Here is a 15,976-nt window from a genome sequence, read left to right as displayed (position 1 = left end):
ATGGCTAGAAAGGGGGGTACATGTGTCGTTCGACATTCTTGTTTTGTGTGTCCTCTCGATTTGGTATTGGTACTTAATATAATGCTAAGCAGCCTCTATAGACGGCCTTTTAAAATTCATTTAACAAAAATGTATATGCTTCTTTACAAATAAAAGCAAAAGACTGGTCTCATAATCAGCATTTTGTATACCTTAAAGAAATTGTATTCTTGTCAAAAGCAAATGATTATTTTCAAAAAGACCATGAATCATATAAAAAAAGATGTTCAAAGCTTTCAGCAAATTTGTTGCAAAAACTGCAGTTTGGATTATCTTTGTATTGTACCTTATACGAAAGCTTGTTTGTGCCAAGTATTCTGTGTACAGTTCTGTATTGAAACCATTGTAAATTAGTGTTTTAAGTGGTGTCAAAAATAATTGAAAAAAAAGTATTCCAATCTTTATCTTCAAATTTAGTATTAAGTTTTTGTTCCAATTTAAGTTTACAAACAGCTGTACAGTTATTTGATTTTAATATATTATGCATCGGTTGTGAACCATTTTCATTTTTTTTAAATCTGAGATATTTATCTACTGCGTTACCTATGCCTTGAAAATGCAAAAAATTAGCACTCAAATTATAAATTTTATTGAATTCATGGATCTCATATAAATGCCCATTCATGTTAAACAAGTCACCTATACACTGAACACCAGCATTAAACCATGACTTTAAAAATATACTTTTTACCAATCAATATATTTGGGCTATAAAAAAATGGATATTCCAACAATTTATCAGAAAATGGATTTTTTTCACATAATTGAACAAAAGCATATAATTTAAAAGTATGTTTCCAAAATAAGTTAAACAGGATTTCGCTATGGTTTCTGGGTAACGAGAGTCACAATTTAATAATTTATTTATATCAAATAGTTAAGAAACAATATCTAGCCATTTTCCGTTGCCCGTAATGATTCGTCTAATTCAAGTAGTTTTTAATGAAGATATAAATGCATCTAAATCTATCATGTCAAGACCTCCATCTTTTTTATTTTTTATCAAAACGTCTTTTTTAACTTTGCATGGACCTTGCCATATAAAGTCAAAGAATAAAGTTTCTATTTGTTGAATATCAGATTTTGGAGGATTAGGCAATGAAACAAACAAGTGATTAAAGAGTGACAATACAAGAGTTTTAATGACAACTATTCTTCCAATTGGTGTAATTATTCTTCTCTTCCACATTTTTAAAATATTTTCTGCTTTTGCAATTTAACTCAAGCAATTTTGACAAATCTACATGACACTTAAAGCCAAGCATGTCAAATGTTTGCTGATTCCAAGATAATTTCCATTTTGTTTTTATAATATTTGCACTAAGGTTTTCTTTTCCAATCCATACGTTTTTTTTTTTGTCAAAATTAACTTTCAATCCTGAAATAAAAGTAAAAGTGGACAATGTGTCTACGGTTTCATTTAAAGAAGAGGCCGAACTATCTAGAATAATTGAGGTATCATCTGCGAATTGAGATAGCTTATGTTTTACTATATTCATTTTAATTCCTTTAATATTGTTATTTGACCTAATTTTCTGCGAAAGTATTTCAGCACATAAAATAAAAATATAACAACTTAACGGATCACCCTGCCGGCACCCACGCTGAATGCTCAAGAACTTTGATAAAAAATCCATTTTGATATATTGCTGAAAACTCATCTTTGTAGAAAATGCTAAACCACCTTTTGATGTCTTCTCCAAAATTAAAAAGTGACAACGTTATATCTTCAAAAAACCCAAGACAAAGAATCAAAAGCCTTTTCGAAATCGATAAGGAGTAAAAGCCAAAAAATGTTATTCTCCTCTGTCTATTGTATTATATCATAAATTAGTCTTTCGTGTCTCCTATAAATCTGCCCTTTATAAATCCTGTTTGGTCAGTGCTAATAAGTTTGTCTAAATACATTTTTATTCTATTCGGTATGCATCCAGAACCAATTTTATAAATTGTATTAAGCAGTGTTATCGGTCGCCAATTTTTTAAAAATTATTTTTGCTTATCACCTTTAAGGAAACATGTTATTATACCCTGTGTTTGTGTTACAGATAAGTTTCCGGATATAAAAGCATGGTTTAGAGCCCTGCAAACAAAAAATACGCCAATTCTGTTTCAAAAACATTTATAAACTTCAGCTAAAAATCCAGATGAGCCTGGACTTTTATTATTTTTCATATTCTTTAAAAGATGCTTCTTCTAGTCTGATTTTACCCTCGAGGAATTTTGACTGTATTTGATAATGTTGGAATGTTTATATCTTTAACAAAGTTTAAAACATATTATCCTCTAAGCCATGCGAGGGACACGTATATAATAATTCATAAAAATGCGGTTTCGTTTAACATTTCTTCTTGTTTTGTTATAAGGTAACTATCGTTTTTCATGATTTTTGTGATACATTTATTAACATAATTGCTTTTTCAAGATTACTTAATAATTTACTTGGTTTCTCTCCATCAATTACCCAGTCTACTTTTGATCTTAAAATGAAACCTTGAAATTTATTTTCTTGTATAATAGTTAATTCGTTACGCAGCTGTTCGAGTTTTTCATTATTTTGAATAGTTTCTGATTTTACTAGCGTTTCAATAACTTTTTTATCCGTATTTCCCTTTCATTACTTGCTTTTTCTTATTAGAACCATAGGATGTGGATTTACCTCTTATTCCCATTAACAAGGTTTTTAAAAATTACTAATCGTTTATTACAAATTGTATATCCTCGTTTGGAATACATTCAATTGTTTCGAAATTATAAACAGGTATGGCATATTGCTTTTTAACGTCTTCATTTTTTATTATTTATTTCATTAACATATTGAATATCTCTAAGTAGAGAATTGTTGTATTTCCAGAGCCCTTTACCATGCTTAAAGTCATTAAATTTTAATTGCATTATAATAATTGAATGATCAGACTGAAAACTAGGTTTGATTAAAACATTTTCTCAGTATAGTAACATAAAAGAAGATAAGAAAAAGAAATCGAGTCTAGCTTGTTGCAGTGGGTTTGCCTTTCGCCAAGTATATCGCTTTTTATCAGGGTGAAGTTCCCTATAAGGATCAGTTAGACTTTTTTCTTCCATGTGTTTCAAAAGAGTTGATCTTGCATTTTTATTATTTATATTTTTATAGCTATAATAATCTAAATCAGGATTTTGCACTAAATCTAAATCACCACAAATGCAACACAAGTCATTTCCTATATTCTCAACGACTTTGAAAATGTTCTCATAAAAGGACGAATTGTAGGAGTTCGGTCCGTATAATGATACTAAAATAAATCTTATTTCCCCAACAGATAACTCCAGTATGACATAATTGCCATAATCATCAACTATACTTTTATGTATTTTGTAATTTAGTGACTTTGAGAAACATATTGCAATTCCCCTAGAATTTGAAGATGAACAACTTACAAAACATTCTGCATTCCACTGAGTATAAATGGTGTTAAATTGACTTGGTAGAAAATTATCACATTTTGAATCTTTTATGTACTGAATTACTTGCAGCTTTTTCTTAATACTTTGTAGGCATCTACAATTAACAAACAAGATTTTTAATTCACTCATATTTTTTCAATAAGACACGTCGTTTGACTGCAGAACTAATACAAAGAGGTAATAAATACAAAAACAATCTCATAGGACAACTAAAACAACAAAAAACATCATAATCTACACAGAAGAAATCTAACTTAACACGATTTTCACAACGAATCAAGTAAATCAAACACTATATTTACATTCAGATATGGTATATATGTATTTAGTTATTTTGGCGGCTTATCATAGTTTACATAGCACCAGACATAAACAGATGGTGACTTTAGTAATTTCAGAAAATTTAAGTTCAATATTTTTATAGTCCGAAATTACTTCTCAATGGAAAATCGAAAAGGAACAAAAAGACTGAGAATCAATTTGTAAAACTTCTGTTTTACTTTTACTGAGTTGTCCGCAAAAAATACTTCTAGATGTACTGGAAAGCGAAAAGTCTAAGAAGTAAAATTATAGGACCTTTTTAAAACAATATTTGATATGACACATGTAATAAAATATATAGCATTACATAGAGAGTGATTTCTACATAAACAATCACTAGTATTGATTTAATATAATGTTTATTTATATTATGTCCTGATATTTCTTTTGTATGATGAAAGCAAAATACTTGTAAATGAATATAAAATATTATTTTTTAGTTTATATATGATAGTACAATGTTTACTGAACGTGTAAACTCTGCGATTTTTCTTGCAAATTTACAATAATATTGCCTTAAACGATTATAAAAATCAACAAAATCAACGCCTTCCAGTTACTATCTTTTCTAAAAAAAAATTGAAAATGGTAGTATTTATTTATAATTATTCTTAAAGTAAGATGTCTCAATAGCTATATTTTAAAAATCTATTTGACAGGTGGCAAATGATAACATGTAGTAAGTACATTAACAAACAAAAAGTGATGTGTATTTTCCATCTCTCGAAAAGTTACTTGACAAATTATGATAATATGTAGCCTTTGAAGTTTTTTAATAAGCTTCTTGACAGGTAACAAAAAGAAAGTATTGACAATATATATAATCTGCAGTTTCTTGAAAAATAAATACTCTACAGGTGAAATAATAAGAATAAGTATCAACAACATTGACATTCTCTTTGATCAAAAAGTATTTGCATCATTTACAATCTGTAATTTCCATCTTTTTAAAAAAGCTACTTGACAGTTGATACAATTATTGTATGTATAAACAAACATTAATAGTTATTTAAAAGCTACTAGATAGGTGTCACAATGGTTATATGTATATGCAACACTGATGATCATTTAAACAGCTACTCGATATGTGACACAATGATTTTATGTATAAACAGCACCGATGGTCTCGATAGGTGACACAATGATTATATATACATGTATAGACGACATTGATGGTTGTTTAAAAAAGCTTCTCGACAAGTGACACAATGATAATATGTCTAAACAACATTGATATATGTATATACAACACTGATAGCCAATTAAAATGAGAATATGTATACACAAACATTGACTGTCATATAAAAAGCTTCTCTAGATGTGACCCAATGATACTATGTATAAACAACATTGATAGTCAAAAATACTCGACACGTGAAAAAAAGTATTGATGTGTAGTTAATTGCTCGATAGGTATAAAACATATTATGTGTATTAACAACATTGATAGTCATTTACAAGCTACTCGACAGGTGACACAATGAATATTTAAACAACATAGATACTCGTTTAAGAAGCTACTCGACAGGTGACACAATGAATATTTAAACAACATAGATACTCGTTTAAGAAGCTACTCGACAGGTGACACAATGAATTAATGTATAAACAACATAACCTTTGTATGTTGATTGCATTCTTATTTAGTAATTTTTAATAGTTGTGAATATTTCAAACTTCGTGTATACTGTCGTCTGCTTTATTGACAATTTCAGCTTAAACAGACTTATCAGTTGAAACGCATATACATGCTATTGCTTCATTGCACTTGAGACTTAGAAAATGATATCTATGTCTAACTGATTGCACATCAATTCCTTCTTTTTATTACAAAACATTTATAATATGCGCTGTTGCCGCACTTCGCATTGCTTCCTTTTTACAAGAATGTGTACATACACTATGGCTTCGTTGCACATTTTTACATATTCAACAGAATATAATTTCAATTGAATGTGTTATATTGCTCAACTGCACATGTTTCTCTGCTTTTCACTTAATATAATTTATGTTAAAGATGTATGACTGAATATAAATATAGCCATATGGGATAAAGTAGCTCTGTTGGTATGAATATTGCTAATTCTATATCATTATTTTACTACTACAATCAATAAACAATTAAACAACAAAATACATTAAACGCAAAGTTAAATGTTTTCAGAATCGCGATAAATGTTTATTGAGAGGAGCAAGGCCCATGTACTTACATAATGGGACATAAACGAACACAGTCAGTCATATTTTGATATCAGTTTGCGTTACCATGTAAATAAATAACTACTCCCGTAAAAGTGTTACATGAAAGACATTAACCCAGGCTTTTCAGAACACCTCTTTGCTTGGTAAGGGACTTGCTGGGGAAAGGAAAAAACGATCTCGTAAATGCGGGAATTGAAAACCTGCCATAAGTTTCATTGATAACATATTGATAAGATCTTGCCCCTGTTATAGATGTATTATGTTATACATGTGTAAGAGTAAAAGTTTTACAATAACTATAAACTTGAATGTACAGTATATCTTTTGTTGAAGGAGTTTCTTTTATTGTTTTGGTGGTTTCGATATAGTTTTTCCTATATATCTAATACGATTTTCTGGGATTCTTGGATTATCACTCCGTCTTTTTTGGCAAAGTATTCTTCAAGAATCCGTTGTTTTTTTCGCGAACAAGGCTAGAGTTATTTTTCTTCAATTAAACGAATTGATCAAGCAAGTAAACATTAAACGTTTAAGGTAGTACACCCCTAATGCACTATATCCACTTTGAAGGCTATTCATCACTGTAAAGTGCATTGAAACTGAGGGGCGTGGGTTCAAACCCCAGAGGGGGCAACTTTTTTCTCTTTTTTTCCTTTTTAAAATTTTTTGATAATCTCTCAGGTCCCTAATGGAAGAAAAAAGTGTTTCATTTTAATTATATAATTTTTGTGGGTATTTACTTACTAAATAAAATGCCAAATTTAATAGCAAATATGATACCAGATATTTTCAAAGTTTAATAAAATAAAATCTATACGGTAAAAGTATTTTATATTTTGCAAGACCAACCAATATACATTTGAAAAAAACAGCCCCTCATTGTGTAAATTTTAGGGATATTTAAAAAAAAAAGGCTTTTTACACATGGCAATGGTCAAATAAGTGTTAAAAGTGGGTGGGGTAGGGTTACATTTTTATGCATATTAAAACATTTCGTATTTAAAACAATCATTTTGCTTGTTTAATTTGTTACCTAAATGTCATTATTTGTTTCTTAACAATGAGCAATAGGAAAACATTTTTCATAATGATGATATTATAGATTATGTAGAGTTTCCTCATTTCTAAAAAAAAGCCCTTCTAATGGCAAAGTTTTAGTTCACAAAAATGTCCGTAACTCATAAACCACACGGTAAATTTTGTTTAAATTTGGCATACGGGTGACATGTAAGCATATAACTGTCCTATGTTGTCAATTTTACAGTTCCTTATAGTGCACATTAGGGATGTACTACCTTAATTAGATTTGGCATAAAACAAAATGAATCAATTATCATTTAAAAAAAATTAGTTATTTTTCAACATAATATACTTAAGCACCTACCTCGATTGTTTGAAAAGAACAGTAAGCGTTTTCTGAAATTTAAGTTAACAGTACAATGTATATGTTACAGTTATCAATGTATTTTAATCATCATAGATATAATATATCATATTAACGAACTATCATAGCAGTTTTTAGCTCGACTGTTTTTTTAAGAATCTTGGGCATAAACACTGGATGGTTGCAAACGCCTCGCTATCATCCATGTTCTTTTGGGGATTAGGTTCGTAAAGCAATACCAATAAAGAAGGAGGCATACTAGCTCGGACTACACCAGACTTAATGGTTTTAACATGTATTATATCTTATTTCCAGTGTTAGTTATATTTATCATATAATCATTCAATTGGTCTGGTGTTTCTTAGCCAGTTATGCAAATAAATAAAGATATAAGTCTATCACTTGTTTCGTGGTTTTAATTTTATTGAGTATAAACTTGACTTTTTGTTAAGAAAAAGAAAGTAGAGGTATTGTGTTAGTCCTGGCGACGTTGCCGTTGCCGTCCGCAAACTTGCACCCGGATCATTACTTTTTTAGTTCTTGGTGTATTGTTTTCATACTTGGCCACAACAACCCTTGGGACAAGACCTTTCAGTAGACTACACTAACCTTGACCTTCATCCATAAATGACCTTGACCTTCTAGGTCAAAGGTCCAAATTTTGCTTTTTCTTGCTATTATTGGCTGTAACTTTGTTTATTTTTTAATCGATTTTCTTCAAACTTGAACATAATAATCTTCAAGGATAGCCGCCCTTACAAATAGCCAGACATACCTTGACTTTCAATCATAAATTACCGTGACTTTGAAGGTCAAGTCATTGAAATTTTCATTTTCTTGGCTATTTTTGGCTGTAACTTTGTTATTTTTACTGGATTGTCTTTAAACTTGATATTCTTCAAGGATAGCCCTTAAAAATAACCAGACAGACCTTGATCTCAACTCATAAATGACCTTGACTTTGAAGGTCAAAGTATTGAAATTTTCATTTTTTGGTTGTAATTGGCTGTAACTTTGCTATTATTGAATGGATTGCCTTCATATTATAACAGAACATTCTTAAAGATATATATATGCGAATCTTTTTCTTTTTTATATGCCCGAAAGAATTTCGGGCATATTATGTTATACCCCCTGGCGTCCGTCCGTCCGTCCGTGAGCAATTTGGTTTCCGGAGCATAACTTAAGTTCCAATTGGCCAGTATTCAAACTTCATAGGATGATTGCCCATATTGGGTAGAAGACTCCTATTGATTTTGGGGTCACACGGTTAAAGGTCAAGGTCACTATTACCGTTAAACTGAAAATTGTTTCCGGAGCATAACTTAAGTTTCATTTGCCCCACAGTTTTCAATCTGCATAGGATGATTGTACATATTGGGTAAAAGACCCCTTTTGATTTTGGGGTCACAAGGTCAAAGGTCAAGGTCACTATTACCGTTAAACTAAAAATGGTTTCCGGAGCATAACTTAAGTTCCATTTGCCCCACAGTTTTCAATCTTCATAGGATGATTGTCCATATTGGGTAGAAGACCCCTATTGATTTTGGGGTCAAAGGTCAAGGTCACTATTACTGTAAAACTGAAAATGGTTTCCGGAGCATAACTTAAGTTCCATTTGCCCCACAGTATTCAAACTTCATAGGATGATTGCCCATATTGGGTAAAAGACCCCTATTGATTTTGGGGTGACAAGGTCAAAGGTCAAGGTCACTATTACCGTTAAACTGAAAATGGTTTCCGGAGCATAACTTAAGTTCAATTTGCCCCACAGTTTTCAATCTTCATAGGATGATTGTCCATATTGGGTAGAAGACTCCTATTGATTTTGGGGTCACAAATTGGGTAGAAGGATTCCAACTTTGACAAAACTAATGTGACAAGACAGGCCAATTAAATTTATTAAAAGGACACGTTAGGATTTGTTAGTCATTTCTTTGTTTGCTTTTAGAAAAAGTAAAAAGTCGAGTTACTGTGCATTTGTCATAAAGACATAAACGACTTATAATAATTTGGCAAGTATTTAATATATACTTCTACACAATAATTTGTCATTTTGCACAATCAAAAGCAGGAATATAATTTCAATTTCTGCATGGAAACCCTTCAATAGTATCCCTTACAATGGAAAATATACATTCCGAATTTTGCATTTCTTCATGAAAATTAAAATACAAATTAGATGGACAAATCTAAAATGGCAATCAAGAAATATGTATTAGTAACATTCAGATATAAAAATGTCATCGCGATACATATACAAAATGGCCTCACCCCTTGTAACTAGATAACTTCACAATTAAAAAACTGCTACCTGTACTAGCGATCGTTAAACACCACGTCCTCAGTATTCATGTATGTGCAACATTTTTACATCTACCAAACGTTTACCAACTTTTCATAAATATACTTTACTATGTTCGCTGGTGTTATTAATTATCCTCAATCCCTTTGAAGAATGGTGTATATTGCTTTGCACATGTCGAGAGGTTGTTGAGTCGGTCCATCCATCAGATGATCTGAAGACCAAACCGTTTACGATTACTGCTTAAGAAAGCCTGGGCCTAGAAACTTCCAACTTAGTATTAAGATTCGTCATGACCACGAAGTTCATTGTTTTTAGATCACTTACACAAAGGTCAAGGTCACATTGACATTTAATATCAAAATGGTTTCCAACCAATGTTTGATCCTCACTCTTCACAGGTCGCAGGATCAAAAGTCAAGGTCACATTAACCTTGACTGTCATAACGGTTTTGGTAAAATAATTTTATAATCCATGGATGATTCAACTTTAGAGGTGCATTTGTCTTGGGTTGTACATGACCCCATTTGAATTTTGGGTCAAGGTGTTAAGATCACTTTGACCTTGTATTCCAAAACGGTTTCAAAACAACATTGCATGTAACTTCCAACATGCTGACGAGGATGGTATGCTTGTTTTACAATTTTCTTTTGTAAATATTGGTTTTGTGATTTAATCATCTTCGACAGAAATACGGCACATTGTTTTTATCTACTTATTTGGTATTTTTGCAGACTTATAAAACTATTTTCCCAGCTACCAGGCTGTTTTCTCTAGCTAAAAATTGTTTCCTTTTCCAAAAAATTAATCGTTTTCCCCTTGACCAAGAGACGTTGAGAATTGAAATATCAAATAAGAGCTCTAAATAAAATAAATCTAAATTTAAAAGGGAAAATTTGATTTAAAATATGGCTCCCGAAGGAAGAGCATATAGTCTCCGCCTTTTCTGTCTGTCCGTCCGTTTTGTCCGGAGCGTAGCTTGAAAACCCTTCGACATAATTTGTTTAAACTACACACAGTGGGAAAGTGCATTGAGGCGGAGTGCAATGCTAAAGAACCAAAATACTCTACTTTGCCTTGTTTTTTAATTACCTATCCTTTTAGAAAAATCTTGTTCGCAGCATAACCTGAAAATCCTTGGAGAGTTTGCTTAAACTACACACACCTGTAGAGGACAATGAGGCGGAGTGCAGTACTAAAGCTTGAAACGTTTTTGAATTATCTCCCCTTTTAGAAAAATCTTGTCCGGAACATAACCAAAAAATCCTTATTTCACTTTGTCCGGGACGATGCTCTTAAACCATTAAAGGTATGAACAGGAAATTTTGCAGGTAGATAGATCCCATCAAATGAAAGTGCAGTGCAAAAGAACTTTAACTCTGTCGAGCCTAATTTTGGAGTTATTGCCCTTTGTTCATTTTTACACTTTGAAATTTGTCTGGACATTTCTTTCATACTATAAGAGATATTAATATAAAACGTCGTAGGGAGATAGATCTCATCAGGTAAAAGTGCATTGCGAAACAACCATAAGTCTGCCTGGCTTATTTTGGAGTTATTGCCCTTTGTTAATGTTTTTCATTGTCAGGGACGTAGCTCTGAAACCATAAGAGGCATCAACAAGAAACTTTGTAGGTAGATATATCATATTAAATGGAAGTGCAGTGCAAAAGAACCATAACTCTGCCTTCATTAATTTTGGAGTTATTGCTCTTTGTTCATTTTTATACTTTGAACAACCTAGCTCTGAAAGTATATGAGATATGAATTAGACACTTTCTTATAATGAAGATAGGTATCTTTGGGCGGATATGCAGTCTAAAAGAATCGTTATTCTGCCTTGCCTAATATTTGGAGATATTGTCCTTAATTCATTTTTTCACTATGAACTTTGCTCGGAGCATAACTTTGAACTATAAGAGATATGAACATAATTTTATAGGTAGATAGATCTCATTGCGTAAAAATGCAGCGCAAAGGAATCGTAACTTTGTCTTGCCTTTTTAGCTCACCTGCCACAAAGTGACATGGTGAGCTTTTGTGATCGCTTTTCGTCCGTCGTGCGTCCGTCGTCCGTCCGCTGTCCGTCCGTCCGTAAACTTTTGCATTAAACGACATCTCCTCATAAACCGCTAAGCCAATTTCATCCAAACTTCACAGGAATGTTTCTTTGGAGTCAACTTTAAAAATTGTTTAAAGAATTTTATTCCAAGCATAACTCTAGTTGCCATGGCAACCGACAGAAAAAACTTAAAGTATTTCTTTTAGAAAACCGAAAGAGCTTTAGCTTAAATGTTTGGCATGAAACACAATCTAGTCAGTGGTGTCTACCAAGTTTGTTCAAATTAAACCCCTAGGGTAAAAATTGGCCCCGCCCTAGGGGGTCATTGTTTTGGGGTCATTGATTTTCCTTATTTGTATATAAAATAAAACGTAAACACTCTTCTTTTAAGAAACCAAGTAGCTAAAGCTTAGATATAAAGCATGAAACATCTTCTAGAGGGTATCTACCAAGTTTGTTCAAATAAAAGCCCTGGGGTTAAATTGGCCCCGCCCCTGGGGTCATTGTTTTTTCCTTTTTGTATAAAGTAAGAATTTAAAAATCTTCTTTTAAAAATCCCAAAGAACTAGAGCTAAGATATTTAGCATGAAACATTTTCTAATGGGTGTCTACAAAGTTTGTTCATATAAGGGCCCTTTGGTTAAAATTGGCATCGCCCCTGGGGTCATTGATTTTCCTAATATGTGTATTGTAGAAACTTAAAAAATCCTCTTATGAAACACCCAAAGAGCTAGAATTTAAATACTAAGCATGAAATAGCTTCTAGTGAGTGTCTACTAAGTTTGTTCAAATAAGAGCCCTGGGGTCAAAATTGGTAGGGGGCTCATTTTTTTCTCTGTATGTTTATAGTAAAAATTATAAAATCTTATAAAAAACCCAAAAAGCTAGAGCTTAGATTGTTTATCATGAAACACCTTCTAATGGGTGTCTACCAAGTTTGTTCAAATAAAAGCCCCTGGTTTAAAGTTTGCCTTGGCCCAGGGGCCTATACACTCTGTGAGCGATTTTAAGGCCATCATTGCCTTGTTTGGAGTTATTGCCGTTTTAGCTCGACTATACGCGGAATAATCGAGCTAATGCAGTCAATCATTTGTTGGCATTGGCGTCCCTATGGTTAAGTGTTTGCGTTTATGCAAGTATCTCCATAACTACTGAAGGGAATGATTTGAAACTTCACACACATGTTCTCTGTGTTTATCTTACATGATTGGCACAAATCCCTTAACTCTGATTTCCTTTTTTGCATAATTATGGCCCTTTTTCGACTTAGAAATTCTTGGTAAAGTTTTTGCGTGTAACCAAGTATCTCCACAACTACTTAATGGAATGGATTTAAATAACACTCACTTGTTTTCTGTGATTATCTAACATGACTGACACAAGTCCCATAACTTTGGTTGGTTTGCTTTTTTGCATATTATGCCCCATTTTCGACTTATGAATTCTCGGTTAAGTTTTTGCGTGTAAGCTGGTATGTCCATAACTACTGAAGGGATTTGATTGAAAATTCACACACTTCTTCTCTGTGATTATCTTTCATGATTGGTTCAGGTCCAATAACTCTGATTTCCTTTTTTGCATAACTATGGCCCTTTTTCGACTTAGAAATTCTTGGTAAAGTTTTTGCGTGTAACCAAGTATCTCCACAACTACTTAAGGGAATGGATTTAAATAACACTCACTTGTTCTCTGTTATTATCTAACATGACTGACACAAGTCCCATAACTTTGGTTTGCTTTTTTGCATATTATGCCCCATTTTCGACTTATGAATTCTTGGTTAAGTTTTTGCGTGTAAGCTGGTATGTCCATAACTACTGAAGGGATTGGATTGAAAATTCACACACTTCTTCTCTGTGATTATCTCTCATGATTGGCTCAGGTCCCATAACTCTGAATGTTCTTTGCATACTTATTGCCCTTTTTCGGCTTAGAAATTCTTGGTAAAGTTTTTGCTTGTAAGCTGGTATCTCCATAAGGGTTTGTGCCTGTTTTGGGACAATTGTATGTATTTATGATAATAAAGCAGTGATTTACTCAATAAAACATTTTAATAACAAGCCTTTGTACCTATTCGGGAAATTTTATGTATTCAGATAGGTAAGCATTATCATACTCAATGAAACACCCTTGTGACAACTTTTTAAGAATAATCGAGCGTCGCTGTCCTTCGACAATTCTTGTTCAGTTTTACACTTTGAACTTTGTCCAGGACATTACTGTGAAACTACAAAAGGTATCATCAAGAAACTAATTTGGTAGATAGATCTCATTGAGTAGAAGTGCAGTGCAAGATCAGGTAATCTTTCTTGCCTAATTTTGGAATTATTGCATTTTCAACATTGTCCGGGACATATGACTCTTAAACTATATGAGGTATACTTTTCTGTCCGGGGAGCATTACACGGTTCAAACCGGCTCTTGTTTGAGTTTGATTTCAGCTTTTACCATTTTGATTTACTGCGCTATTTTCAATCAGCCACAGGTTGTTTTAAAATTTAGATTTTTGTATTGGCACTGAAAAATTGTGACCTTATTCTAATAATGTCCCTCAGGTGTATGATCTAAGGCCAACATTATTTTCTTAGTTCTGATATATAATAGAAAAGTACTTTTTTATACAACTCTTCCTACATATAAATAATACTTATATCAGTACAATCTGTGAATTTTGAACAACGGTAAAAAAATATTTTTTGTATTTTCAGTTTTAATAGAGCTTTCCTCTGTAAAGAAGCCAATATTGATATCTATATAACAATCTAATAATCGTTAATGACTTAATGACCTATTTATAACATAAATGTCCCTTTTTGCTGATTTATGGTAGCCAAAAGTATTTCTTATATCTATTCTTCACGTTAAAGCATTTAAAACATTTATAATTGAATGATGGTGCATGTTCTACTATTAAACTACAATTGAGCTTGATCTACAAGTTTTTCTTGCCTCTTTTTTATAAAAATTACGAATAAATAATTGTCAAATCTAAATATTCAAAGTTAAACATAATGCAGAGATGAACACGTTATCATCAACCCGAACATCTAAAATCAGGTGTTTGAGTAAACGCTTTAAAATCTAGCTTACAGTTTACTATGTGAATTGTATGATTTAACACCAAATAATTTACAATATATCGTCTGTTGAGAGTGACTGAAAACAACTTTTACCAACTTTTGTCTGGTATCACACTGTTCGACATTCATATAATATTACTTCCTGATTTAAAATTTTAGCAAAAATGCCTTAAAAAGCCTAAATTAGGATAATTCTCTGCTTGTGATGTTGTCACTATAGAACCGGTGTTAAACTGTCTATAAAAAACACTGGTTAGGGACTTCTTGTTTATGCGGCTGTTATGTTTTCTCCCGAGATTACATAATTTTCAAAGCCTTTTAAAGCAACAATAAAAAACATTTCTATTAATATTTTCAGTTCTTATAATGTTTTCTTTTCTTTTATACAATACTGAAATTACATCTGATATACACTAAGGCCACAAATTTGATCCATACCAGTAAATAAACAAGTTCACATCATGCACCTATTCAAATTAATCCAAGAAAAGCATTGATGCAAAGCATCAAAGGGCGTCCATGCAAGAAAAGCAACAAGTGAAGATGAACTAGTAGACATCTGATGACTAGATATTCTTATAAACGTTTCAATGGTTAATTGGTTTTTACCAGAATTGTATAATATTTATGAATGGGCGGACGAAAGACATTGTTCATCATGAACTTTGGTAGGCATGCTAGAGATTAGAATATTATTTTTTCCACAGACACTTGAAATTCTATCAATATTAACGACAATATGCAAAATATACAGGTCTATAATATCCAAAGTGATATTAGTTGTTTGAATATGTTTCATTTTTCATATTTAATTTCCTGATAAATTCTCCAGTTCGTTATTTATAACCATAGCTCGACACGAATGACCGTTTCGTTAAACTTAAACTACTTCTATAAATAGATTTTCGGACTTTCACACTGTTAAGGTCATCATTCTATTTATAGGTACAGTAATACACATTAACCCACTGTGTGTACTACAAAATGATTAATAAAAAAACCGAAGAGCGCGATTAATTGACGGATAAGATAATTTCGCATTGCGAAATTCTCCAGTTCGCTATTCAATGTTCGCGACATTTTATTTTTGATAATCAAATACCCTCTTACCATTCGGAATGATCGGCTATAATAACTG

At 32.0% G+C, this 15,976-nt stretch overlaps 1 protein-coding gene across 1 annotated transcript in view; it reads left to right on the top strand.

The window, feature by feature from the left end:
- The window catches only part of LOC132747656 (uncharacterized), a 58,009-nt gene that overhangs the window by 30,363 nt on the left and 11,670 nt on the right, over positions 1-15,976 (top strand). The window lies entirely within an intron of this gene.

Source organism: Ruditapes philippinarum, unplaced genomic scaffold (genome assembly GCF_026571515.1).
Source record: "Ruditapes philippinarum isolate M1 unplaced genomic scaffold, ASM2657151v2 ctg1142_1_1_1_1, whole genome shotgun sequence".
Classification (NCBI taxonomy): Eukaryota; Metazoa; Mollusca; class Bivalvia; order Venerida; family Veneridae; genus Ruditapes; species Ruditapes philippinarum.
Note: the sequence above shows the minus strand (reverse complement) of the source record. Positions and strands in the feature narration are given on the sequence as shown.